This window comes from Monodelphis domestica, chromosome 3 (genome assembly GCF_027887165.1).
Source record: "Monodelphis domestica isolate mMonDom1 chromosome 3, mMonDom1.pri, whole genome shotgun sequence".
NCBI lineage: Eukaryota > Metazoa > Chordata > Mammalia > Didelphimorphia > Didelphidae > Monodelphis > Monodelphis domestica.
This window is the reverse complement of record NC_077229.1, coordinates 12,948,220-12,973,709: the sequence shown is the minus strand read 5'-3', so window position 1 is coordinate 12,973,709 and position 25,490 is coordinate 12,948,220. Positions and strand designations below refer to the sequence as shown.

Genomic DNA, 25,490 nt, shown 5'->3' with positions numbered 1-25,490 from the left:
ATGCCTGATGGAGCCAAGACAAAGAATATTCTGTTCAAGAATCATCAGGAGGCCAGTGTCACTGGATTAATGAGTAGGTGAAGTATCAAGGACTGGAGGAGCAGGAGAAGGAGTAAGGTGTGTGACTGGAAAGATCCTGATCATCCATCAACAACTGGCCTTTGAGGATTTCAGCTGGGGTGTGAGAGTATATATGGTCAGCCTGTTGGACAGCCTGATTAACCTGCTGGGAGCATCTGTGAACATCAAGTGGGACTTCTGGTTCATCAAGGACCAGTGTGTGAGACTCTGTTATTCTGTTGGACTTAATGTTAAGAAGCATAGTTATTTAGATTTAGGATTGGTATTAGAGGGTTTAATATCTGGGATAAGTTTTAGCAGTTACCCTTTCCTTCCTTCTATTCCCAAACCCTTCATCCCTTTTCCTGTTAATTAAATCAATATTTTTATGTTTCTCTCTGTATTACTATCCTTCCCTTCACACAATTAATTTATTGTAATTATAAAAACAGTGTGGAGGGATGATGTAAAGTATGAAAAGATGGCAAAGATGAGGAAGATTTGGTACATTAAAAGCTTTGAATACCACATAGAAAATTTGATATTTTATTCTGGTGGTGATAGAAAGCCAAAAGAGATTATTGAGTTGTGGGAGTAACATGGTTAGATATGCACTTTCCAAAAAAATTAGTTTGGAGGCTATATTGACTAGAATGAGGACGAATTTGTAGCATATAGACCCACAGCAGGCTACAAATATTGCAATAGACCAGGTAATGAGGTTGTGGTAGGATCAGATGAGAGGAAGGGGACATGTTTGAGGGGTGTTACAAAGATGAAATCAACAAAACTCAGCAACAGATTAAATAAAGGGGATGATAGATAGTCAAGATAGGAGTCAAGATTAAAACTGAAATTATGAATCTGCCGGATTTAAGCAACACTGGGGGTCCTGGAGGTTCCTTTCCATGTGTCCCAGTAGAAAGGAAGATTGTATCAAAGTCTCAAATAAGACTATAAAATTCCATAAAACTACAAATTGGGTCCAGGATCTCTCATATAACACATAAGTTGTACTTTGAGGGGAGCCCTTCTTTCAGTTACCACCCACTGAAAAGGATTACTTTTTCCTTTCAGCTTCACTCCTCCCTGAAGAACATTCAGTTTAACAACAGTGCTGGGGACCAGTTGTTTGTGGATGAGAAAAAAAGATCTGAAGCTCAATATGCTATTATGAACTATTTATTATTTTCTTTTGAGGAGGACACCCTGGTTGAAGTGGGGCAATTTGTTCCCAAGGCGCCAGCTGGTCAAGATTTCACAATTCGTGAGAATATCATAGTGTGGGGAAGCTCCTGGGATGGACAGGTCAGAGACATTTCAAATATTCAAATATAATTCTAATCACAGAAACACTCAATGCCCCATAAATATATTGCATATATTATGAATAGAGACATCTAATGATCATTTTTTAAAATAAGATTATATATCTAGATAGTGAAGAGACATCTTTGGCTAGCTAGTCTCTTCTCCTGAATTTTGTACAGGAAGAATCTGATGCCCTGGGAGGTTGTCATTTATTCAGTGCTCATCAATGAGTATCCTAGGTGATTTTTGTGGTCATTGTTACTGTTGTTTGGACATTTAGACATGTGCAGTTCTACCATGAAATCGGGGTTTTCTCCAAGGTTTTAATTTAATTTTATTTTTTTGAAAAAGTTTATCTAATTAGTCAATTTAGAACAAAATTCCTTGGTTACAAGAATCATATTCTTTCCCGCCCCTCACCCAATCCCTTCCCATAACTGATGCTCTATTCCACTGGATTTAACATGTGTCCTTGATCAAAACCTATTTTCATGTTTTTGATGTTTGCACTGGGATGATCATTTGGAGTCTACATCCCCAATACTATCCCCATTGAACCATGGGATCAGGCAATTGTTTTTCTTCTATGTTTCTGCTCCCACAGTTTTTCCTCTGAATATGGATAGTGTTCTTTCTCATAGAGTTGTTCAGAATCACTGCATTGCCACTAATGGAGATATCCATTACATTTGATTGTACCACAGTGTATCAGTCTCTGTGTATAATGTTCTCCTGGTTCTGCTCCTTTCACTCTGCATCAATTCCTGTAGGTCATTCCAGTTCACATGGAATTCCTCCACTTTATTATTCCTTTGAGCACAAAAGTATTCCATCACCAACATATACCACAATTTGTTCAGCCATTCCCCAATTACAGGGCATCTCCTTGTTTCCTTTTTTTTTTTGCCACCACAAAGATCACAGTTATGAATATTCTTGTACAAATCTTTTTTCCTTGTTATCTCTTTGGGGTACAAAACCAGCAGTGATATAGCTGGATCAAGGGGCAGACAGACTTTTAGTGCCCTTTTGGCACAGTTCTAAATTGCCCTCCAGAATGGTTGGATCAATTTACAACTCTACCACCAATGCATTAACCTCCCAATGTTGTCACATCCCCTCCAACATTCATTACTTTCCTTTGCTGTCATGTTAGCCAATCTGCTAGGTGTGAGGTGATACCTCAGAGTTGTTTTGATTTGCATCTCTCTGATTATCAGAGATTTAGAATACTTTTTCATGTGCTTATTAATAGTTTTGATTTCTTTATCTGAAAATTGCCTATTCATCTTCCTTGACCATTTATCAATTGGAGAATGCCTTGATTTTTTTTGTCAGAGGTTTTCATTATAAAGATTTCCCCTCAATTTGTTGTCTTCCTTCTAATTTTGGTTGCATTGGTTTTGTTTGTACAGAAACTTTTAATTTAATGTAATCAAAATTATTTATTTTATATTTTGTGATTTTTTCTAACCCTTGTTTGGTTTTAAAGTCTTTCCTTTCCCAAAGATCTGACATGTATACTCTTCTGTCTTCACCTAATTTACTTATAGTTTCCTTCTTTATATTTAAGTCATTCACCCATTCTGAGTTTATCTTGGTGTAGGGTGTGAAATGTTGATCCAAACCCAATCTCTCCCATACTGTCTTCCAATTTTCCTAGCAGTTTTTATCAAATAGTGGATTTTTGTCCCCAAAGCTGGGGTCTATGGGCTTGTCATAGACTGTCTTGCTGAGGTCACTTATCCGAAGTCTGTTCCACTAATCCTCCTTTCTGTCTCTTAGCCAGTACCATACTGTTTTGATGACCACTGTTTTATAGTATAGTTTGAGATATGGGGCTGCAAGGTCACCTTCCTTTGCATTTTTTCATTATTTCCCTGGATATCATTGATCTTTTGTTCTTACAAATGAACTTTATTATAGTTTTTTTCCCTAATTTAATAAAAAAAAAGTTTTTTTAGTAGTTGGATGGGAATGGCACTAAATAATTAAATTAGTTTGGGTAGGATTCTCATTTTTATTATTTTGCTTATCATACCCATGAGCAATCAATGTTTTTATAATTGTTTAGATCTAGTTTTAATTGTGTAAAGAATGTTTTGTAGTTGTATTCATATGGTTCCTGTGTTTGTGTTGGCAGATAGGTTCCTAAATATTTTATATTGTCTAGGGTGATTTTAAATGGAATTTCTTTTTCTAATTCTTGCTGCTGAGATGTGTTGGAAATATATAGAAATGCTGATGACTTATGTAGGTTTATTTTGTATCCTGCAACTTTGCTAAAGTTGTTGATTATTTTCACTAGCTTTTTAGTTGATTTTCTAGGATTCTTTAAGTAGACCATCATATCATCTGCAAAGAGTGATAGCTTGGTCTCCTCATTGCCTATTATAATACCTTCAATTTCTTTTTCTTTTCTAATTGCTACAGCTAATGTTTCTAGGACAATGTTAAATAATAGAGGTGATAATGGATATCCTTGTTTTACTCCTGATCTTTTGGGGAAGGCTTCTAGTTTATTCCCATTGCAGATGATGTTTCCTGATGGTTTTAGATATATACTGTTTATTATGTTTAGGAAAAAACCCTTCTATTCGTATTCTTTCTAGTGTTTTCAATAAGAATAGGTGTTGTATTTTGTCCAAGGCTTTTTTCTGCATCTATTGAGATTATCATATGATTTTTGTTGGTTTGCTTGTTAATATGGTCAATTATGTGGATGGTTTTCCTAATATAGAATCATCCTTGCATTCTTTGTATAAATCCCACCTGGTCATAATGAATAACCCTCATGATCACTTGCTAGAGTCTTTTCCCTAGTATTCTATTTAAGATTTTTGCATCTATGTTCATTAAGGAGATTGGTCTGTAGTTTTCTTTCTCTGTTTTTGACCTGCCTGGGTTTCGGATCAGTACCATATTTGTGTCATAAGAGGAATTTGGTAGAACTCCTTCTTTTCTTATTCTGTCAAATAGTTTGTATAATATTGGGATTAGTTGTTCTTTTAATGTTTGATAGAATTATTTTGTGAATCCATCTAGTTCTGGGGATTTATTCTTAGGGAGTTATTTGATAATTTGTTCAATTTCTTTTTCTAATATGGGGCATTTTGGGAATTCTATTTCTTCTTCTGTTAATCTAGGCAATTTATATTTTGTAAATATTCATCCATATCACCTAGATTGCCATATTTATTACCATATAATGGGGCATAATAGTTTTTAATGATTGCCTTAATTTCCTCTTCATTAGAGGTGAGGTCTCCCTTTTTATCTTTGATACTGTTAATTTGGTTTCCTTCTTTCCTTTTTTTAAAAATTAGATTGGCCAGTACTTTGTCTATTTTATTTGTTTTTTCAAAGTACCAGCTTCTAGTCTTATTTATTAAATCAATAGTTCTTTGACTTTCAATTTTATTAATTTCTCCTTTCATTTTTAGGATCCCTAATTTAGTTTTCATCTGAGGATTTTTAATTTGTTCACTTTTTAGTTTTTAATTTGCATGCTCAATTCATTGACCTCTGCCCTTCTTAATTTGTTAATATATGAACTCAAGGATACAAATTCCCCCCTAAGTACTGATTTGGCTGCATCCCATAGATTTTGAAAGGATTTCTCATCATTGTCATTTTCTTCAGTGAAATTATTAATTCTTTTTATGATTTGTTCTTTAACTATCCAATTTTGGAGAATCATATATTTAATTACCAATTATTTTTGATTTGCTCTCCATGTACCCTTACTAATTATTATTTTCATTGCATTGTGATCTGAAGAGGTTCCATTTATTATTTCTGCTCTTTTACACTTGTTTGCAATGTTTTTATGTCCTAGTACATGGTCAATCTTTGTGAATATACCATGTGCTTCTGAAAAGAAGGTGCATTCCTTTTTGTCCCTATTTATTTTTCTTCACATATCTACTAACTCTATTTTTCCTAAGATTTCATTTATTTCTTTTACCTCTTTCTTATTTACTTTTTGGTTTGATTTATCTAGTTCAGATAGAGGAAGGTTCAGGTCTCCCACTAGTATAGTTTTTCTATCTATTTTATCCTTGAGCTCTACTAGTTTCTCCTTTAGAAATTTGGATGCTTTTCCATTTGCATGCATGTTGAGTATGGATACTTACTCACTGTCTATACTGCCTTTTATCAGGATGTAATTACCTTCCCTATCTTTTTTGACTAGATTTATTTTTACTTTGTCTTTGTCAGATATCATGATTGAGAATCTGCCGTATTTTTATTGGTTGATGCCCAATAGATTCTGCTTCATCTGCTTACCTTTATCCTATGTATATCTACATTCCTCATGTGTGTTTCTTGTAGACAACATATGATAGGATTTTGGTTTCTAATTCACTCTGCTATTTGCTTGCATTTTATGGGTGGATTCATTCCATTCACATTCAGAGTTATGATTACCAGCTGCTAGGTAAAGTGGAAATCCAAGGTTTTTCTCAACAAAGAAACTAGAATGGTTTCCCATTTCTTCCACCTGAGTGTTGTCATTTTACAGATGAGTAACTGAGGCCAATAGATGGTAGAAAATTTGCCAAGATCATACAGATAGTGTCTGTGGTCCAGTCTGAACTCAGATCTTCCTTACTTTCATACCATTGTTTTATCAATGAATCAACCTAGCTCCTATATATAAATATATACATTCATATATTTACATTGTTTTTGTCTTTGTGTACATACATATGTGGATATATATGAAAAAATTATTATATACATAATCATTTTTTCAGTCAACAAAACCTAACCTGATCTTCATCCCACTTCAATTCTTCCCTATTCTCAATTGAGAATGAAAGAAAAAACCCATGTATGGTAGAACAAAAACATTCCATATTATCCAAGTCCAAAAATATTTTTATAATATTTTTAATTTTCTTCCACATTTCATGTTAATATAATTTTTTAATATTCAATTTCTGACATTTTGCAATTTATGTTCTCTCAGTATCCCTCCCACCTTCCATATCCCTTTTCTAATTTCCAACCCCCATGCTGAGATTTGTGACCCAAAATTGGATAATGAGGGAAATATTCCCAGAAGGCACCTGTTCCTAACAAGGTGTCTTAGTATTAGTCTAGGATATCCTCTTTCCTTAGTGTACAGGATCATCTGGCATGATCCTGGCCATACTCATTTCCTGATGTTTGCAGACCTCTCTGTAAATCACCACATGCCGGCCTGACCTAGAAAATGACTATCACTTTTTAATGGACTAGTTGAAGAGAATTTCTAGACATGTTTGAGGAGTTAGATGTACTGTACAAAATGTACTATTTTCTGTTATTCTACCATCTTGTCCTGAATAATGTTATACCTTTTTTTAATATATTCTGTGCTTCTGTCCCCACACTATTTGTTCTGTTTTTTGGATATGGAATCCTCATCATAGAGAGCTTCTTACACCTTTTTTGGCTTCTTAGTTCCACATCTCCTAAGTCCCATTGCGCTTAGTCTCCTTCCTGCCATGCTAGTTTACAGCTTCTCCAAAAGAGCAATAAATTTCCATTCTCCAAAGGAATATCTTCCCTAACTATAGGCATTTAAAAGACAGAGGAAATGGAAGAGATACTGGATAAGCATCTAATGTTTGCCAGGTGGTTTATAAATATTATATCATTTTATCCTCCAAATAATACCACAAGGTAATTACTACCATTAATTGCATTTGAAGCTGAGTAACCCAAGGCAAAGGCTAAATGATTTGTCCAAGGATATGCAATTAACATGTCATGCTGGATTTCAATTCATGCCTTCTGGACTCCAAGATCAGCATTCTATCTACATTACCACTTAGCTCTCTGTGGGAGTGGCTATCAAAAAGGAGTTACAGGAGAAAAGATGCTTCTTTTTTTCTGCTGAAAATATCCATATTTCTCACTTCCTATATTCCACTCTCCTGTTACTGCCTCAGGTTCCCAATGGAGTATGCAGTGACACTTGTGGTCTTGGGTTCAGAAAGACACCCTTGGAGGGACAGCCTGTCTGCTGTTTTTACTGCTTTCCATGCCCAGAAGGGGAAATTTCCAATAAGATGGGTGAGTTCCTATAGGGAATTCCCTCCTCAAGGTTATTGATATAGAAATAACCAACATGTTATTCTTGTGTGGTAACCCCCCCCCCAGAAACATTACTTTCTGAGAAAGAGATCATATGAGATCAAGGAACATTAAAGAAATATCCTGAAATATGTACCCACAACATGGTGCTTTTGATGTCTCTATACAATGGGAAGTATAATCTATAGGGGGGAAAGTACTTGCTGTCTTATTTGTTTGATGAGTTAGAAATCTCTTAATCTTTTCCTGGATGAAATGTTTTGTGTCTAGAAGGTATGTGTGTGTGTGTGTGTGTGTGTGTGTGTGTGTGTGTGTGTGTGTGGAGAGAGAGAGAGAGTGAGAGAGGGAAAGAGGGAGAAGAGATGAGAGAGGAAGAGATAGAAAGAGAGAGAGAGAAGGGAGAGAGAGAGAGAGGCAGGGAGGGAGTAAGGGAAGGAGGGAGGGAAGAGGGAGAGGGGGAGAAATAGGGAGGGAGAAGGAGGGCTAGAGAGAAAGAGATTCTGTCCTAGAATAGTTAAAAGGTAATAAGGTTGTTGGATGCAAGATACCATGTGAGATTTAGTCTATAATAATCCTGGGGAAGGTAATCCCAGGAAAAAAGCTTCCATCAACCAGGAAATCAAAGGTAGTGATCTAAATGAGTCAGTCTTCTTGTCTGGGGGTATAGAGTGAAAATAAGGTTAATTGATTTAAGGATTTTGATTTGCAGTAAATTTGCAGAAGACATTAGAGGAAATTTATTTCATTCACGTTTATATGTAGGGGGACACACTTACCTCCAATTTGCCTCAATTGGCATGTTCTTTTCTGTTAATGCTATTTCTCCTCACAACATAACAACACATAGGACTGTGATGAAGGAGTACAAAATACTCAGAAGAGTCAATTAGTTCTGGAAGAGATGACATTTTATGAGTTTTGAAGCTTACCTTAAAGAAACTAAAATCAGGAACAAAATGCCCAATCCCTACAGAAATAAGTAAAGTGAAGGGAAGCAGTTCGATCTTCCTTGTATTCTTTCTTAGCTAAAATAAGTAACAAAACCATACAGTCTTTATGAATTATAACTATGCTAATAAGGGTGTTCTTTCTATCCTTCCTGCTACCTCACTCCATCTCTTTTTCTGACTGTATCCAATTCTAGATCTGTCACTCTGTGTGAAACTGTTTCTGACTCTTTTTTTCTATTTCTTGCCATTATTTCTGTCCTTCTTTCTTCATCTATATTTCTGTCTCTCTCTGTCTTTCTCCCATGACACATCCAATGGCATTCCATTTAAGTCCTTTTTTCAAGCTAAGATAGTAGGGAAAATGTAGATAACAACAACCTTGCTATTATTATCTCAATTTCACTGATATGTACACTAAGACAGCAAAGGTATAGAGACTTAGCCATGTTCACACATCTATTAAGGATTGTAAGTACGATATGATTCAGGCCTTCCTGACTCTAAGTCCTGATATCTATTCATGATGATACCTATTTATATTACATAGTAAAATTACAGAGTTTCTTTTGGGATTTCTGCTATAATCAGCAGTCACATCTGTTAGGATTTTTACCTCTAATGCCACAGAAGCAAATAAAGGGTTTGTGTGGGACTTGAAAAAATTGTAAAGGTCAGAAAATCACAGAAAATAAAGGAAGAAGAAAGGAGAAAAAAAGGAGATGTCTAGAGAAGAGATGATTTTCTTACAGCAAGAATGGGACTAGGGAGCCAGAGAGGGATTTAGATTGTCATTTCCAAAGCAAAATTGAACATCTCATGGATCTGAATAAAAAGCAAAAATATGGTCAATCTCAGGGGGCAGCTGGGTAGCCCAGTGGATTGAGAGCCAGGCCTAGAGATGGGAGGTCCTAGGTTCAAATCTGGCCTCAGCCACTTCCTAGCTGTGTGACCCTGGGCAAGTCACTTGACCCCCATTGCCTAGCCCTTTCCACTCTTCTGCCTTGGAGCCAATACACAGTATTGACTCCAAGACAGAAGGTAAGGGTTTAAAAAATATGGTCAATCTGCTATTCCTAAAACATGAAAAAGAATTCAATCTATAATCCAATTAGAATTTGGATTTAAGTTATTAGTTAAACCTGATGTCAACAGATTATGAAACTTATAGTTCAGGACTTCATGGAATAGAATCAGTTTTCTGGGGATTAATTAGAGGCCCACATACAAAATAAAAGACAGTTTCTCTATAAGAAATTTGCCAACTATGCAATAAATCATCAAACACTGAACGTTCATTGATTATGTAACAGTCTTGGGGAAGGGGTACAAAGACAAAAAGGAGATAATTTCTGCTTTCAAGGAACTTTCATTCTAATGGAGACAACATGATCATAAACAATATAGGCACCTACAGAATATGGGCAAAATAAATACAAATTACTCATAAAAGTGCACCAGGAGCTGGGAGAAATGAGGACAGATGAATGCATCCCATCAACAGCTAAATTTGTGGTTGCGCAACACAATTTGCAAGAGAAAATCTTTGCATTTGATACTGAAGAGTTCTAGTTTCTAGTTTAATTTTGCTAAGAAAACAATTTAAAAGGAACAGATATCATCAGTTAAGTAAAAGGAATACACTGAATTAATGTAATCTAAAACCAGCCAATAATCAAAGAAATGAGCATAGGGAGCCTAGATTTGGGTGCCATGTAACTTACCAGTGACATTTTCTCTCATCAAAGAAGGAAGGGGATTTTGCAATCTATGGAGGCAAAATGAATTGTAACATGATAACTGTTTTCTACATTTGCCTCATTCTTGAAAATAAACACTGAGCCGTTATTTCTCTCCTGCAGATGCAGAGCATTGTACAAAGTGCCCAGAGGATGAATATCCAAATAAGCAGAGAGATCACTGCCTCCCCAAGGTGGTCACCTTCCTCAACGTGAAAGAACCTTTGGGGATCACTTTGACTCTTTTGGCAGTCTCCTTCTCTTTACTGACAGCTCTGGTTCTGGGGGTCTTTGTGAAGTTCCAGGACACCCCCATAGTCAAAGCCAATAACAGAACTCTCAGCTATACTCTCCTCATCTCTCTTACCTTCTGTTTCCTCTGCTCCCTGCTCTTCATAGGTCGTCCTACCACTGCCACCTGCCTCCTACAACAAACAGTATTTGCAGTTGTCTTCACAGTGGCTGTTTCCTCCATTTTGGCCAAAACTATCATAGTGGTTGTGGCTTTCAGGGGTATCAGGCCAGGGAGCAGGATACGCATCTTCATACATCCTAGAGTGTCTGTTTATGTTGTCCTCATCTGCTCAGGGTTGCAAGTGATTTTCTGTGGCATCTGGCTAGGCACCTCTCCCCCCTTTCCAGAGGCAGACACACACTCTGAATATGCTCATATAATCATTAGATGTAATGAGGGCTCTGTCTTTGTCTTTTATTGTGTCCTGGGTTACATGGGATTTCTAGCCTTGGCAACCTTTACTGTAGCTTTCCTGGCCAGAAACCTTCCTGACACCTTCAATGAAGCCAAGTTCATCACCTTCAGCATGCTGGTGTTTTGTAGTGTCTGGGTCACTTTTCTGCCCACATATCAGAGCACCAAAGGGAAAGCCATGGTGGCTGTGGAGATCTTCTCCATCTTGGCCTCTAGTGCTGGGTTACTGGGCTGCATCTTTATTCCCAAATGTTATGTGATCCTCCTGAAGCCACAAAGAAATACACAAAAACAAGTCAGAAATAATGAACATTCCAATGGCATGACTTTTTCTGGAGCACAGCCTTATGCTTTAAGTTCTGGGAGTAATAGGTTTGAAGATTAACCCACATTAATCTTAATAGCTATATTTTAGTTTAAGCAATATTTGAACCTTAATTAGTTCATGCTGCTATCCTTTCTGACTATTTTTTTGAATTTCATCCACATAAATGGGTTAGACACACCAAATGCAATGATTATCATTATTTTTAAAATGTTGCTACTACAAACAAAACTAATGTAAACAAAATTAGAAGAGAACAAACTGGAAAACATTTTTATAACAACTTCCTTTGATAAAGGTTTAATTTCTCAAATTTATAGATAACAAAGTCAAATTTATATAAGAATACAAGTCATTTCCAACTGACAAATGGTTAAAGGATACGAATAAGCAATTTGCAAATGAAGAAATCCAAGCTATAAATAATCATGTGAAAAAATATTCTAAATCCCACTTGATTAGAGAAACAAATTAAAACAACTCTGAAGTACCACTTCACACCTATCAGATTTGCCAAAATGACAGTAAAGGAATGTAATATATTTTGGAGGGAATATGACAAAATTTAGACACTATTGGATTATTGGTGAAGCTATCAACTCAGATAACCATTCTGATGGGCAATTTGGAACTTACTCAAAAGACTAGAAGTGCATACCTTTTGATCCTATAATACCACTACTGAGTGTATATCCCAAAGAGATTATAAAAAAAGAAAAGATCTACTTGTACAAAAATATTTATAGTAGCTCTTGTGGCTCCTTTTTGTGATGGCAAAGAATTATAAATTGAGGGAATTTCTATCAATTGGGTAATGGATGAACCAATTGTGGTATATATTGATGATGGATTGCTATTGTGCCATAAGAAAAGATGAGCAGAGTGGAGCTAAAAAGGTGGCAGAATAGCATGGGCTTTCTGAATCTCTTTCCAACCAATCATTACAAAGCATCTCAAAAGGACAGAAATCAAAGGTGGACAATAGTAAAGGGGCTCTCCCAGTGGATTCAGCCTTAAATCTAGGCAGTGTTTGGAGATTTCCAAGCTATAAGGGGATGAAATTACATTTATCGAAGCACAAATTGATAACCCACCTCCCACAACACCTACCAGGCCAGAGTCAGAGCAAGGACTGGGACAATCTCTAAATTCTCAGAGGCTAGCTGAAGGCACCACAGACTTAACTCTGAGGGCAGTGCAAAGCCTTAGCAGCAAGACTTGGGGTCTGAGACTGAAGAGTGTGGAACCTGGGCAACGCAGCACAGCGATTGGGCAGAAACAAGTCTGGCCACAACAGAGGCTAAAGAGACTGTAAAAATAGCCTCATGGCAAAATGCTTTAAAGCACACTACACAAAGAACTGCCTGCCCTCCTCACTCAATCTTCTGACTGGAAAGGGAAGATACTACCAAGGCAAAGCCCTGCTAGACAGAAGCTAAAAAAACAATGTCAACCAACCCCAGGCCACTAGTAACACTAGAAAGCAAAGGAATAAGCAGCAGCAAAAAACCATTTGACCCTGAATAATTTCTATGGAGAAAAAGAGCAAAATATAGAAGCAAGAGCAGAGAGTGACAAATAAGCAAACATATCCAAACTTTCACAAAAAATGGAAACTGGTGACAAGCTCTCAAGGAATTCAAAAAGGAGTTCAAAAACCAAGTAAGAAAGATAGAAGAGGGTGGAGTCAAGATGGCGGCTTAGAAGCAACAAAAGTTCAGACCTCTGAAAATCCTTCCTTATCGATCACAAACTGAATGCTCCTAGGGGACTGAAATTCAAACTTAACAACAGGACAGAGCCGGGGAACCCTCTTTCTGGACTCAAATCACTCCCCCCCCAAAGCCGGAATCCAAGGACACTCGGGTCTAAGGGGAAGTCAGAGGGAAGGTCCCAGGACCCTTTCCCCCAACCCAGAGGGCTGAGCCCCCAATGGCAGCGGGAACCTCTGGGCAGGCAAAGGTGCTGGTTTGGAGGGTCTACCTTGTGAGCAGCGGGGTGCCAGGCTTGGAGCGTGGACAGCAGGGAGGAAGCAAGGGAGAGACCGGGCCTGTGGCTGGATCCTTCCATCTGGCTCCAGTCTCACCAGGAGGTTTTTGCCTCGGGGCACATCCAGACCAATCCAGTTGAACCTAATCCCATCAGGACTCCTCAGAGCTCAGGGAGGCCAGGACCCCTCACCCCCTTGAGTGCAGGACCTCCGGAAAGGACAGGAACCAAGGGCAAAGGCACTGGGGAACCTTACATACAGTGGAGAAGCAACTGGAGAGAACTGGAGAGAGCCTGGGCAGCCCAGCCTTCCAGGAGTCTTTGGGCTCAGAGCAAATAAAGCCCAACCCAGTTGAACTTAATCCAATCAAAAGCCTCCAGAGGACAGGGAAGCTAACATTCCTCCCCTAGAGACTGTACCAAGAGATCTGACAAAGCTCCAAGAGGGGAGACTGACAGCCCCAAAACCAAAAAAAAAAGTGAGAGGAGCAAGAGCACAGACAAATATGGGGAGCAAAGAAGGAGTAAACTCGAGCAAACAACAGAAAAAGAAGAAAGAAATTACAATAGATAGCTTCTGCACAGTTAATGAGCAAAGAGTAAATGAAACGGGGGAAGGGGGGGATCAGCAAAGGAAAAATCATAAATCCCAGCAAATTGGATACAGGATTTGGAAGAACTAAAAAGAGAGGTTGAAGACAATTGGGAAAAGAGCTTAAAAACTAAGATAAGTCATCTGGAAACAGAGGCACTTGAACTAAAACAAGAAAATAGTGTCTTCAAAGCCAAAATCAACCAGCTGGAAAATGAGGCAAAGGAGATGAAAGATGAGGCAAAGCAGATCAAAGAAGAGGTGAAGAAGATGAAAAATGAGAAAAAGGAGATGAAAGACGAGGTAAAGAGGATGAAAGATGACCTCCAAAGAAAATCAGACCAAAAGGAAAAGGATGACCAAAAATACAAGGATGAAATCCAGTCTTTAAGAACCAGAATACAACAACTAGAATCAAGTGACCTCACAAGGCAGCAGGACACTATAAAACAAAACCAGAAGAATGAAAAAATTGAGGAAAATATAAAGCATCTCATACACAAAACAGAGGATTTAGAAAATCATTCAATGAGAGACAATTTAAGAATCATTAGTCTACCAGAACACCACAACAAAAGAAAAAGCCTGGACACAATACTACAGGAAATTATTAAAGAAAACTGCCCTGATATTCTAGAACAAGAGGGAAAAGTGGAGATTGGAAGAATCCACAGATCACCTCCTGTACTTAATCCCCAACTGACAACACCCAGGAATGTTATAGTCAAATTCAAGAACTATCAGACCAAAGAAAAGATATTACAATCTGCCAAGAAGAAGTCATTCAGATACCATGGAACCACAGTGAGGATAACACAGGATCTGGATGCATCCACACTGAAAAAAAAGGCATGGAATATGATATTCCAGAAATCAAGGGAACTAGGTCTACAACCAAGAATCAATTACCCAGCAAAACTGACTATATTCTTACAGGGGAAAGTATGGTCATTCAACAAAATAGAAGAATTTCAAGAATTCATAAAGAAAAGACCAGACCTAAACAGAAAATTTGATGTCCAAGTACAGAACTCAAGAGAATCATCAAAAGGTCATTTAAAAAGAGGGAAAAAAGAAAAACAAAACAAAAAATATTTAAAAGACTCAATGAGTTAAAATAATATGTATATAAGAAAAGAGGTCATTGGTAACTCTTAAAAAGTATTGTTATAACCTGGGCAGCAAAAAGAAGTACACTTAGAGGGAACAGTGACAAACTGTATAGGATGAAAGGACAAGACATAAATAGGTATATAGATATATGCATACATAAATACATATACATGTATATTCATATATATATATATACATATATAACTAGACCTTAAAAATAGGTTAATATTAAAAGAAATGGGAAAAGAATCAAATGGGGGTAAATTTATATGTCACCAAAAAACCTCATGGTGGAAGGGGGGAGAACATCAATACACTGGAAGAGTAAAGAGGTCAGAGACAGGAAATACTCAACTTTTATGTGCTTTGAAATTGACCCAAAGAGGGAAAAACAATCCAATCCTTTGGGGGCAGAGAACAGATTTGCTCCCTATAGGGGAATAGAATGGTAACAAACAGTCTGGTGGGGAGGGAAGCATTAAAAGGGAGGGAGGGGGCAGGGGTTAATTTTAGAAAGAATACAGGGAAAATAAGGGGGGGAATAAGAAGGGAGGGGGTGGAAAGGGAAGTAAAATAAGGGTGGGAACAAGGGGGACTGTTTAAAAGCAAACATTGGTGTAGAAGACAATAATGAAAGAAGAAAAGGCAGGAACAGGAGCAGAAATCAAATTGCTGGGAAATACACAGCTAGTAATCATAACTCTGAATGTGACTGGAATGAACTCACCCAAAAAACACAAGTGAATAGCTGAGTGGATTAGAATCCAAAACCCTACCATATGCTGTCTACAAGAAACACACATGAGGAAGGTAGATATACATAGGGTGAAAGTAAGAGGGTTGTGGTTCACATCCTGAGGGTAGAGCTAGGGCTCAGCACCATTTTCTATCCCAATCTGAGGTCTGTCCAGTAATAAGCTTACCCAATAGTTGCTGCAATTCTTTCATTCTGAATCAGCAAAGCTTCCCAAATGGTTGACAATATCTGATTCATTCTATTTTTGCTTAAATCCAAATCCAGGTAAAAAATTAGGGGAGTGCAGAGCAATGTTGGGACGATGGGAGAGTATAAGCAAACTGTCTTTATGCAGAATCTGATCATTTTGAAAACACTGAAAACTTCATATCCTTCCCTGAATTATCCTAACATCTTGGAATAACAGCAAAATCAATACTCCCCAGAAAACAGCAAGATGACTATTCTAAACCTTCCCTTCAGAAGTGTCTAGAGCTGATGTGAACATGGGACAAGTTCAAAGTTAAGAAGTGGACCAGAAGAATGATCAAACAAATAAAAGAATACTAGAATAAAAAGTCATTTGAATAATGTGGATGTTGAAGACACAACCCAGAAGAAAACTATAAAATACCTCTAAGAAATGCCTCAAAGAAAAACACAGATATGCTATAAGCTCACATAGAATTCTTGAAAGAGAGAAAGCAAAGATTTTGTGAAGAGCTAAAATGGTTTCTTCAATGAAACTCATGTAGTAGAGGAAACTAGAAAAGAAGTGACAGATTTCAAGGAATGAATATTAAAGTGATTAAACAGATTTAATTAGAGGTTCACAACTTCGCTCATGACATTAACTCAGAAAGTAAGCTTGGTTAAACAGAAACTATTGACTTTATGAGGCAAATATCAAATTAAATTTAAAAAGACACAAAATAAAACAAAGGTTTTTTTTTAAATAAGTGTTTTCTAAAGCATATTAAAGAGAAAAATAGTTTGGACTACTGAAATGCCATGACTAAAGAGAGAATCCAAGTATTAGTATTCCTGAAATATTTTTCTTTCTTTTTAAATTTTCCAGCCAATTACTTGTATTTAAAAAAAAACTCTTACCTTTTGTCTTGGAATCACTATTGTGTATTACTTCCAAGGCAGAGGAGCAGTGAGGGTTAGGCATTGGGGATGCAATGGATAGCAAAGTAGGCTTGGGGTTAGGAAAATCTATTTTCAAATTGGGCTTCAGATACTTACTAGTTATGTTACCCTATGCAATTCAATTAATCCATATTTTACTCAGTTTCTCGTATGTAAATTGAAGACACCCTGGAGGAAAAAAGGCATACCACTCCATTATCTTTGGCAAGAAAACCCATGGACAAAGTACATAATGGGTCACAGAGTGTGGACATGACTTAATGACAACAACAACAAGAAGAAATTCCTCCAAGTGTCCTCATTACCTGTGTCATCAGAAAAAAAAAAATCACTTACATTCCCTGAGCATGTTTCTTCATGTATAGCAAGGAAGACAACAGACTTAGTTGATCTGTGAGATAACTTCATTATCTGGGTCTATAATTTTATTATAACCATTGGTTGTCTACTATTTGTAAATATAAGTGATAAGGACTGATCGAATAGGGCAAGGATTGTTCTTGTGATTATAAGTATCAATTTAACATTTTAAATGTTTCTGACCTTTGAGTCCCACCAGTCCCACACTATGGCATCCTCACAGATTGTGAAATCTTGACCAACTTGAGCTTTAGGGACAAACTGCCCTACTTTTACCAGAGCATCAGTCTCATTCGGAAAGAACATAGTTCATAATGGCATTTTGAGCCTCAGATCTTCTTCTCTCATCCACAAACACCTGGTCACCAGCATTGTTGTTAAATTGAGTTTTCTTCAGGAAGGAGTGCAGCTAAAAGGGAAGAGGAACCCTAATTACTGGATAGTATCTGAGGGATGGGCTCCCATTGAAGTATAATCTTTTAGTTATATGAGAGATACTGGGTTTTGTAAAAGAGAGAATAAACATGCATGCAAAGGACATCATCTTTCAGTCAAAAGGAACATTCCATTTGGAATGTTACTGGGAAAGACATATGGAGCCAAGTCAGGCTGAACTGGGCTGGGAGGCTGGACTGTCCTTTGGCTTCTGACAGAGTGGTGGAGAAGAAGAGAGGCTTTTGGTGTGGCTGATGTTGGTGGCTGAGCCTGAAGAAGTTAATTGTATCTCTGAGACTTACTTGGCTGGTTGGCAAAAAAAAAGAAAGAAGACAGACATTTGTCCAATCTCATTGACTGACTGTATCACAGTTGTGACAGAACTGCCATTTCCCCAATATCCTCTAAACCAAGGATTCTTGTAGAGAATAGGGAAACCTATCCCTCTTACCTTATCCTCTATCCTTTCCTGTCTTCTCCAAATAAGTCCTTACTTGAGTTAAAGAAGAGAAAAGAGTATTTTCTCTAAAGCACCATAGTTCACCCTGAGTAACTTAGAAAGAAGGTTGAAGGGAAAGGGGGAAGGGAAGCTGAAGGCTTTTGAAGAGGGAGAAAAACTGAGAGGAGGGTAGGCAAACTTTATCCATTAGTCATCTAGAGAATCAATTACACTGTCAGAATGACTATCTATTACAGATTGGCACCCCTAAAACAGACTGAACCCCACAATCCTAAGAAACAACAGTAGGAAAGATGTTTAAGCAGGTTATCTGTGGAGCTGTGGTGATGATAGCTATTGCTGGATTCTAGGTCTACAATATACTTTACAGCAAAATGACCCACATGATATTTGACTCTTTGGATTACATTGGCAACAAAACAATGTTTATTCTGCAAATGCCTTTTCTAACTGAACCGATACTCTGGCAAATTATGGCTTAAGTTTATGTTATCTTTATGGCAGTTTTATAGACTCTAACTTATTTGAGAAAGATCTTTAGATTTGTGATCCTCAAAAAGGCAGAACAGATACTTGTTCTTGATAGTAATCTGGAAAACATCATTAAGAATTTATCTGAGGAATTGATCAAGGAAAAGGGGCTAGATCAGGTTGAGAATAAGAACAATGGCCAGGCAACCAAGGAAAAAGAAAGAAAGGCAAAGAAATCTAAAGTTAATGAAAAGAGAAATGAAGGTGACAAAGACACTATGTCTGACAGACAACCAGAAAAGATTTGCCCACTAAAGGAGGTCACCAAGCTTTCAAGTAAAACTGGTGTACTACAATCTAAGGTTCATAGGCAATTTACATCACAGGGATTTGAATCCCTAAAGAGACGTTTCCCAAATTTCATAGAACAACCTTTTAAAACAGGAACTGAAACCTGCTTTTAGGATCTTTGACCCTGATTTTGAAGATGTAGAGTTTCTCCTATCTGAACTGTTTAGCCCCCATGAGCAAAGGCAATTCCTTGAAAAGACCAGGACTGATAACAACCTGACAAGTTGAACAACTGAGGAGCAAAGGGAAGATCTAGATTTTGCAAGCCCCAGTAGCATGTCTTATCTAAGAAAATGTAGGGAAGACTTGCTCCAGGCTATAAAGCAATGCTACTTGAAGCCAATAATTTTCTGGCCTTTGGGATTTGGATTTTGGAATGTGGCAAATTTGGATTTGGATTTTGGATTTGGCTTTGTAGTCTTACATCTTCAAGATTCCTAATTTCAGTTTCAGCCTTGATTCCTCAGTATCTCTAATCCTATTTGTCTAATCCATTGTCAAGGTCTGTTGATATCTCACTTTTGAGATATCTCTCAAATATGCTCTTCCTCCTCATCCACACTTTAATAGATTCCTTGGCTTTCTTTAACATCTGCCTCAAAACTCATCTTATAGAGGAAAATTTGTTAACCCTCTCTTAATTCTAGATCTCTCTCTCTCTCTGTTAATTTTGGGTAGGGACTCTTTTTTGCCCTTTTCATATCCACAGAATTTAGCACAGTTCCTAGAACAGTGTAAGTGCTTAATAACTGCTTAATTCATGGATAATTTTAAGAACAAGAGATGTTTATCTTAAAAAAGAAAAGAATTAGAGAAGTCACAATAATGGTCTTTCTAGGTCTGAATGGAGGTCATATGAAACAATGATTTTTTTTTTATGTCTACCTTACTCCCAAAGACTGAACTAGATCTTCCCTCCCTTTGCTCCTCAGTTGTCCAACTAGTCTGGTTGTTAAAGGTCCTGGTCTTTTCAAGGAAGATCATCAGGATATTTCATGGCAAGTAGCCATGGTCAGAGAAACAGAATAAATTCAAGCCTCCATGGTGATCAATATTGGGATCAAGTGATTATGAGTGATTATTACATTCTCACCCCTTGTTATATAGAAGGATAGTTTCAAGAATAAAATGAATAATAACAACCAAATTCAGTTTTGGTTTTCATTAGGATGGAGCAATACCTTCTATTACCACTTTCACAGAGACTAAGGATTTTGTTATTGAATTTTATAAGGGAACAGAATCATAGAGTCAGTTTAGTTGCCACAAGGAAAAAGTAAACTTAAAAGATGACCTGTGAGAGTCACAGAAAGGACAAAAGCAATTTCTTTCCTGAAAGACTGGATCATTTAATTGTCATGACAAATCTCAAGAGAATTTTGAGACAACTGAGTTTACCTTAGGCTGTAATAGCATCCTGAGGAGAATTTTTGAGACTGATATCTGGAGAGAGTGAACTGGTAGGACTCTTTGTTTCCATAATGGTGAAAAAAACAGTAGCTTTCATTAATGGCTAGATTTTACCCAAAATATTTTCCATCAGAGATATGTGACTAAAATATTTCTCTGTATAATTTTTGTTATGCTCTTTATATAATGTGTTGATGTATAGTCAATTGGACTCATGTTTGCATAATCCAGGACCCAATGAAAGAGATGATTAAAAATCTATAGGAAAAGAAGAATCTCCAGTTCATTTATAAACTGGGATGCAGGTGCAGAGTTAATTGACTGATACATGGGAACATGTGCATCACTAAAAATTTATGAGGAAGAATCCTAACATGCTCAGAATTGCTGTAGAGCTCAGAATGGGGATTAATGAGAAAATTATTCATTAGGAGGAAGAGAATTTCTGACAACTGGCCATTATCTTCTTGTCATCAATTGTGTTACATTTTATAATCAAGCCAGTCCCACATAGGCTAATAAGAAATATTTTTTCAACAATTATAGCTGCCACAAAATGGAATAAGGTATTTTGAGAGGTAATAGGTTATTACCTGACTAGAAGTAAACTGAAAAATTCTTGTGAATGGGGTGCCAGTCCAGATACATGAATGACTACTAGATATTATCTGAGCTCTTTTCTGACTCCAAGACTATGAAAGAAACAATAATTCCTCAAAATGAAAACTCACAAACATTGGAAATTAACAATGCAATCTGTGAGCAACATCTAATCAGAGAATTAGAGAATCAGAGAATTTTGTCCCACCCATACCCAAAATATATTGTCAGTATGTCACAGCTAAAAAAATGACCACAATTCAATATTACCTGCCATGAATGAGACACTAAATATTCTTCATTTACCATTGATCTTTTCTCTGATTTACTTATAGATATTTCTTGAAGAGCCCAAGTGTGAATTTTAAAAAGTCTCCATCTTGGTCTAGCACCCAAAAAATTGTGCACACCCACACTACATGGGCATGTGCTAGTCAATGACAAATCAGAAATAACTAACTGCCCACCTGGGCTGTCCTAAGCCAAGCTAGAGCCAACCATTGGATTTTGTGAGACACAGGAAGTGAGGTAGGGAACAGCCTCTGGAATTCGCTCACTTCCTGTGGGGAGAGGGAGACGCCAGTTGGTGTGAGGAAGAGTTGGTGTTAGGAGCTTGGACAGAGAGGACGCCCGCAGACAGCTTTCCTTCAGATCGGTCACGTGAGTTAAGGACTGATTCTTTCCACCTGGGCCTTTGGGCCTAAAACTCCCTCTGCCTTGGTCAGAGGTTGAGTAGCCCCTTTCCCTTTTTCTCTTCTCTCCTTCTCTCCCTATCCTTTTCCCTACTCCCAGTGTGATTAAACCTCCATAAACTTCATTCTGACTTGAGTGTTTCATTTTTAGGAATTTCATAAGTAAATTCCTTGGCGGCCATTGTTTAATATTACATAAATCCTGTAGCCACATTCTTAACCATTACTATATTATAACCTCTCCCATCTCCCCTAAATTTCCACCATTACAGTATTGGCTAACCACTACGGGGAAAAAGAACTATATCAGTCTTCTGATCTCCTTACTATCACCTGGGAGAAATCCCACCCCGGCTACCCCCTCTGGCTCTTGGCCCCGCCTTAGTGCTTGGAAGGTTTCTAGAACCTCAATAAATTTCCTGAATTTTCTTGCCTTTTCAACCCACTTATTGCTCCATCAGTCCTGTTACCAAATACCTTAGCTTAAAGACACAGCTGCCAGAACAGGTGAGTATAAAACACCTTTTCTCTTTTCCCTTTACCCCTTAAGTTAAATTGGGGTCAACAGGATTTTTTTTTCTTCTCCCTTTTTTGTCTCTCATTTCCGCTTCCTTTTACTTTAAGGAGGTGGCTTAGTAGATTGAGAGGCAGGTAGCAACAAGGAATCTCAGAAGGAGCTCTTAGGAGCTCCTAGTCCGCAAAAAGCAAAAAAACAAAAAACCAGCTGAATACAGCTAGGGAGCTAATTTAAAACCCATTTTTTTCTGTTTCCTGGCCTTTCTAGTCTTAAAAATTTAAGTGGGCTTTGCTCAAGGAAGATAGCACATGGTCCTAGCGGTTTTAGCCTGAGGACTAAAGAAGATTGCTGGGACCCACCCATACCCACTTTGTAAAAGAAGGAGGTTTAGTTTGGCCTTTTGTTTACGGTCTATTCACTCCTAATCAGCCCTTTCATAGCTTCTACCTTCCTGTATGAGGGTTTTTGTAACCCCTCCCAGAAGCTTGATAAGGAGAATTTACAACACAATAGGCCCTTAACCTGTATTGGGTTGTAGACTAGAAAAAAAAAAGCTACAGGCAACCTAGCAATTGACTCAAAGAAAGAAAAAATGTGGCTACAACCAATGTCTGCTTTACTTCGAAATTGGCTTATAAGTTCAATGACCAAGTGCATTGGATTTTTAGTAGGTGTTCCTCTAGGATGATATTTTTCAGAAACTATAAACCTCTTCGTGACCATTATATTCATCTTCCTTGGGATTGTAATTGTTGTACTTACAATGATATACCTAACCTCTAAGAGAGAACACTCCCTTGTTCCTTCTATTACTAAGCAAATTAAGGAATTACACACTTTTATGGAAAACCAAATCACGGAGCAATATAATATCACTGATCAACGTATTAAGGAACTCCACACTTTTATTGGGGAGCAACTTCGGGAACAGAATAATATTTTTACTCAAAAAGTTAGGGAACAGAATATTATAACTGATCAGAGAATTACAGAATTGCACACATTTATTGATCAGCAACATAAAGAATTGATTACTATCACTGATCAAAGAATTCGGAACCAAAATGCTTGTATTGAACAAATTAAAAAAGAAATTACTCTTATTTATCAACAATTGATGGAACGGGATGAAGTTAGGGAGGAAACATGGCAAGAGATAAAAACTTCCCTGGCTGAACTTAATCAGGGAAGATGGGGAGAGATAAAAACTTCCCTGGATGAAATTAAACAGCCACAGCATAGACAGCATTGTAAATTGTGTAACTTAAGCCAGACATGGCCATATCAAAAGAGCACAATGGCAAAGTGTCCAAAGAAGCATTTGGAAAACATATTTCTTGTTGTGGGTATTCTGGTTGATCTGGGCACCTAAAAGCAGAAAGCCAGAATCCCCTCAGTAAAGCATCATGTGGATATTTCGAAGGAGTTACTGTCTTAAGAAAAGTCTTGAATCCAGGAATTTCTCTTGTCAAGTATGAAAATGAGAGATCCCCATGGATACTCTGAACTTGAAGATGGAGGGATCTCATAGTAATGTCCCAATGAGATGTGGCAATCCACACCTTCTCTATTTCAAATATAAGTAATTGTGAATATATCAAAATCATTAATGAATCTGTGTCACCATGGACAACAATCACTTTGACTGGTGATATCATGATCCTGATCATGAAGGTTTTATGTGATTCCATAGCTGTTCTTTCACTGACAGGGATCTTCTCTGTGAAGGACACACAAACTCCTTTATTTGCCATTTCCCCTCTTATTTCCCAGAGGAACTTCTCACCTCTCATATCATCTGAGACAATCAGTCCTATCCAATTCCACTCAAAATATACCATTAAGTGGACAATACCTTGGTGGAGAGAAGTGCCTTTGGGAGCCATCTGATAGAGGGAAGGAAATTGGACCTTGTCACTAAGAATGGAATCAAATGGACCATAGCTGATCTGTATGAAAATGAAACAGGAATCAGTTTGTCCCATGGTGATGCTGAGAACTGAAGCCAAATGTGAATTAGGAAATGGGCCATTTTTGTTGACAGAAAAGGTGTCAATTTCAGTCCACAGTTTACTCTAACTTGCATTTTAATGTTTGAAAATCTCTGTATTTATTCCTCTCTCTGAGTTCTCAAGGTAGCAATGATGTGGTGTAGGGACAGGACTCTATATAGGCAGAAGGTGTGGGAATGTGTCAATTATGTTTGAATGATGAAAAAATTGATGGATAAGAGAAAGGAATGCATTAGGAATAGAAAGCAGATAGAGAAAGAATGGAACAAATAATTTCTCATAAAAGATGTACACACAGAAGGGCTTTTACTTTGCAGAATAAAATTTGGAGGGAATGCAACAGTAGTACCTAATTCTTCTGATGGATGGAATGGAATAAGAGAAAGGGGAGTGATAAAAAACCAGGACTTATAAAGGAAGGCAATGAAACTAGAAAAAATTTACAGGAAGTTTCTCTGACAAAGATCTTTTATATAATATATTATATATATAATAACAATTTTTAAGAGTTACCAATGACCTCATTTCTTATAGGAATACATATAATTTTAACTTATTGGGTCTCTTAAAAAAAGGCTTTTTGTTTGTTTGTTTTGTTTTGTTTTCTTTTTTCCCTGTTTTTTAATTACCTTTTTTTAAATTACCTTTTGATGATTCTCTTGAGTGCTTTGGCATCAGATTTTCTGTTCAGGTCTGGCCTTTTCTTTGAAAATTCTTGGAATTCTTCTATTTGGTTGATGACCATACTTTCCCCTGTAAGAATATAGTCAGTTTTGCTGGGTAGTTGATTCTTGGTTGTAGTCCTAGTTCCCTTGCTTTCCAGAATATCATATTCCATGCCTTTCGATCCTTCAGTGTAGATGCAGCCAGATCCTGTGTTATCCTCACTGTGGTTCCATGATATCTGAATGACTTCTTCTTAGCAGCTTGTGATATTTTTTCCTTGGGCTGATAGTTCTTGAATTTTGCTATTATAGCATTCCTGGGTGTTGTCAGTTGGGGATTAAGTACAGGAGGTGATCTGTGGATTCTTCCAATCTCCACTTTTCCCTCTTATTCTAGAATATCAGGGCAGTTTTCTTGAATAATTTCCTGTAGTATTGTGTCCAGTCTTTTTCTTTTGTCATGGTCTTCTGGTAGACCAATGATTCTTAAGTTGTCTCTCCTGGAACGATTTTCTAAATCTTCTGTTTTTGAATGAGATGCTTCATATTTTCCTCAATTTTTCATTCTTTTGGTTTTGTTTGATAGTGTCCTACTGCATTGTGAGGTCAATTGATTCTACTTGTTGTATTCTGGTTCTAAAAGACTGGATTTCATCCCTGGCTTTTTGGTCATCCTTTTCCTTTTGGTCTGATTTTCTTTGGAGGTCATCTTTCATTCTATTTAACTCATCTCTCATCTCCTTTGTCTCATCTTTCA

The 25,490-nt window shown here is 37.2% G+C and overlaps 1 long non-coding RNA gene and 1 pseudogene across 1 annotated transcript; one reads left to right on the top strand and one right to left on the bottom strand.

The window, feature by feature from the left end:
- Positions 1,114-11,169, top strand: VN2R559P (vomeronasal 2 receptor 559 pseudogene; annotated as a pseudogene).
- Positions 10,426-25,282, bottom strand: LOC130458168 (uncharacterized). Its single transcript, XR_008917246.1, has 3 exons — positions 24,713-25,282; positions 17,304-17,529; positions 10,426-11,118 (listed from the first exon to the last, which is right to left on the bottom strand). It is a non-coding gene; the product is annotated as an uncharacterized LOC130458168 (long non-coding RNA).
- Positions 25,283-25,490: the final 208 nt, after the last annotated feature.